Source organism: Brachyhypopomus gauderio, unplaced genomic scaffold (assembly GCF_052324685.1).
Source record: "Brachyhypopomus gauderio isolate BG-103 unplaced genomic scaffold, BGAUD_0.2 sc144, whole genome shotgun sequence".
NCBI classification, from domain to species: Eukaryota; Metazoa; Chordata; class Actinopteri; order Gymnotiformes; family Hypopomidae; genus Brachyhypopomus; species Brachyhypopomus gauderio.
Genome location: NW_027506965.1, coordinates 359,931 through 363,895, shown reverse-complemented (window position 1 = coordinate 363,895; position 3,965 = coordinate 359,931). Strand labels below are relative to the sequence as shown.

At 41.1% G+C, this 3,965-nt stretch overlaps 1 long non-coding RNA gene across 1 annotated transcript; it reads left to right on the top strand.

The window, feature by feature from the left end:
* Nucleotides 1–824: 824 nt before the first annotated feature.
* Nucleotides 825–1,557, top strand: LOC143500382 (uncharacterized). Its single transcript, XR_013126771.1, has 3 exons — nucleotides 825–1,150; nucleotides 1,226–1,351; nucleotides 1,461–1,557. It is a non-coding gene; the product is annotated as an uncharacterized LOC143500382 (long non-coding RNA).
* The last annotated feature ends 2,408 nt before the right edge of the window (nucleotides 1,558–3,965 follow it).

Sequence of the window (3,965 nt, the reverse complement as noted above, 5' to 3'; positions counted from 1 at the left end):
AGAAGGACCCTCCTGTTTTTTGACCAGCGATTCATCCGATGAAGAAAGAAGCAGTACATCGGATGAGGTACAACAGAGCCCTCCAAGGAAGAGACGGACACAGGCTGACACCGCTACCAAGAAATCATGCGGTACTTGCGCTTTGATAATAAGGACACCCGTGCGGAGCGTGCAAAGAGCGACAGATTTGCTGCGATTTCGGACATCTGGCAGCGATTTGTGAACAACTGCATTCATTTTGCATGAATGAATTTATTCAAAATATAACATGTACTTCTTTGTATTTGTTCTTTGCAGTGCGCCGTTGACATCATGGACCAGAAGGCGCGTGCATACACAGTGCGCGCAGGAACACGCCGGTGGCCCGTTGCAGTGTTTTATAACATACTTGACCTGGCAGCGATGAACGCGCATGTTTTGTACACGGCATGTACGGGGTCCACAGAGAGTAGGAGAGTTTTTATGTGTACTCTTGCTGAGGAACTCCGTCTTCGTTTCCTACAGGAAAAGGAGTTGAAGAGAACGCCACGTCCTTCGCCTGCTCCTGGAAAGAAGACTACGTGTCAGGTGCAGACAAACTGCAACCGGAACCACAGCATAACCCCGTGCGCTGCATGCGGCAAGTACACCTGTCGCAAGTGTAGGGCAGAGTGTCCCTGGCTGTGTGGCAACTGTGTACCTAAAACTACATGAAGGTACGTCGATAAGTATATTTATATATATATATATATATATATATATAAATATATTATATATATATACAGACAACCAATCACACACACATATATATACACACACACTATTATTTGAACATAACCAAAAATCTCTTCTCTTTCTGTTCCACAGTCGCACATCATGAAACCCGGTGTCACGGTCTGCCCCGCATCTCCTGCCATTTCATGTCTGTTTCCGTGTTAGTCCTCTGTTTATTTCTCGTCGTGGTTGCTGGTTATTTTTCTCATGGTTGCTGGAATTGGATTCCCGTTCTGTTATGACCCATGCCTGTGACATTTTCACAGAATCAATTTATACATGAATGAATTCGTTCTAAATATAACATGTACTTCTGTGCGTGCATACACAGTGCGCGCAGGAACACGCCGGTGGCCCGTTGACCTTGGCAGCGATGAACGATGAACCTGCCGCAAATGTAAGAAAGAGGGTCCCTGGCTGGTACACATGAATAAATTCGTTCAAAATATAACATGTACTTTGTTCTTTGCAGTGCGCCGTTGACAGACATCATGAAGGTGCGTGCATACACAGTGCACGCAGGAACACGCCGGTGGCCCGTTGCATGCAGCGAGTACACCCTGGCTGTGTAGCAACTGTTGGCTACAACTACATGAAGGTACGTTGATAAGTAGGCCTACATACGTAACACCACATATGTTACGTATTTTTGTCTTCTGAAAGATTTTATTCAAAATGTAAGGTGTACCTTGAATTGTTCTCCACAGCATCAACGCGTGTGTTGCATGCGGCAAGTGCATCTGGCGAGTACACCCTCAACTTCAAGACACCCTCAACTTTCTTGACATTCCACTTCAAGAAACCCGGAATAGACATCCATGTTTGATCAAAATAAAGTTGTTTTACAGCACATGAATTTGTTCTTCCTGTCTTTTCCTCTCCTTTTCCAGTCTGCTGTTTAGATCACAACATTTATCAGCCATATATATAATTGCGCCATATAATTTCTTAGCTTTTCAAACGCGAATTCAAACGCGGAAACAGAAAGTGTAACAAATATTATATAGTGTAGTAAATATACAAAGAGCTTCAAACAATATACAAAGAGGTTCAGACAATTTTATTTATTTTTATTGTTTGACGGGACTCATTTGAGAAACTCTCTACGTGCGCTTGAATTGTATCTTTTGAAACACGAGTCTACAAAATTTCCGCTGTTTGTTGTAGGATCGGTAACATATACAGTCTGCTTGTTTGTAACCAAGTTTTTCGTGAAGTATCACGTTTGGTGCCTTGTATGAGCTTGGAGGTGAGCCGCTTGTGCTTTGGCAGGCGTATGAGCTGGGGGTGAGACGCTTCCACCGCATTACCAAGACAATGGGCGTTAATCTCTTCACAGCAGGGGAGTGGGCTACATGGACCTTACTAAGCCTTGCGAAAATTTTCGCGGCCGTCGGGTTCCTAGTGTTAAAAAAGTAATTAGTTATAGTTACTCACTACTTGTTCAAAAACGTAACTGAGTTAGTAACTGAATTACTCTATAATACAAGTAACTCGTTACCAGGGAAAGTAACTATTTGCATTACAGTTAAAAAAAAGTTATATGCCAATGAATAAGGATTTTTTGAAAAAGCAGTTTTCACAGTCAGTTGAAATGAGTATTTATTGCACATCAACAGACCAGTGCAGGATAAAATCCTTTAAAACCCCAAATCTTTGTAAATAATAATAATAATAAAAAGCAAAAGTAAACAGTTACACTATATAAAGTGCATTTAAATCAAATATCAAATATATTTGTATAGCGCTTTTCACAACATATGTTGTCACAAAGCGCTTTACAGTATTTACAAAGTTAACAATACTATGGGTCCAAATCCCTTATGAGCAAGCCAAAGGCGACAGTGGCAAGGAAAAACTCCCTAGATGGTGGGGAATAGGAAGAAACCTTGGGAGGACCAAGACTCAAAAGGGAACCCATCCTCCATTGGGCGGCCCGTTAACACACAAATTACACAAAAACAAATTATACAGACTAATACACAAGTTACAAATAAATCACACAATCAGGCTAAGTATAAGGTAACTAGAATGAAAGTTCTGGGTGCTGATATTGTCAATGTAAATGTCTTATGATGAACGCCAGGTTTTCATTCCATGTCGGAGCGATGATACTGGAATTGTAGGCTCCAACTGCAGTGTTACTCCCCAAGTGAACCTCGGAGAAGAAAGATATGTGATGTGGTAAATATGTAACAGATTATTCAAAGGCCAAACTACATCTATTTACATATTTACATTGACATCTATCAAATTAAATTAAATTCTCTCAACCTGAAACAACTGGATTGTTCAGAACAGAAGTAAACTTAAGAATAAAACCTCTATTCTTAAATAAATCAAATACCCAGTCTGGTAGACATTCAGGAACTTCAAGTATTTTCTTAAATAATGTTTATATCGCCACCTTGAAAATGATAATTTTTCTTCGGCTTGCTTCTGACTCGCTATTTCTGTCTCTTCTCCGTTTTTGTCGTGTCACTGGTGTGCTTTGGCGCGCGTGTAAAAACACTGGCTCGGATTGGCTACCATAACGCTGCCTTAGCCTTGTTAAGTTAAACAGGTGTTACACCGAGGACTGTGACCTATCGAGATCTGTTACTCCTCACTAGCCTGGGCAGTGGTCCGCTCGCATTACTGTTAGTATATCAATATATAGTAACGCACCGCTTTTAATGACCAGTAACGTCAACGGCGTTGTAACGACAGGAAAAGTAATTAATTATATTATCCCGTTACTGACAAAATGACGCCGTTATCGCAACACTGTACATGACTATCTCAAAAATGTTACTCTATTGTACATATATCACAATGATCACACATTACATTGAGAAATAGGTTTGAACCAACTAAGCTTTATATCTTAATTTAAGATTGTGAACTGCTGAGATCGTGGCATCTGTAAGACATCTGCACAGCGGGAAAGTGGTCAGCGATACAAGTGAACAGGACGAACCAACAGAGAAGAGAAGAAAGGTGGAGAAATCTCCTGCCACAAGGTGTTCCAGTCATGTGTATCTCATTGGGCAGCCCAGCTCCAGCATCAGTGGCTGTCAACTTCCTACTAATCGCCAGGTGTATCGCCATTCTGGAGTATGGCAAGGATTAAAACACTTACTAGACCAAATGCAGTCAATCACTCATTGCAGTTCCTTTCTCTTCCTCTGTTGTGTTGTCTCTTCTCTTGTGTTTGACTATTTTCCTGTATT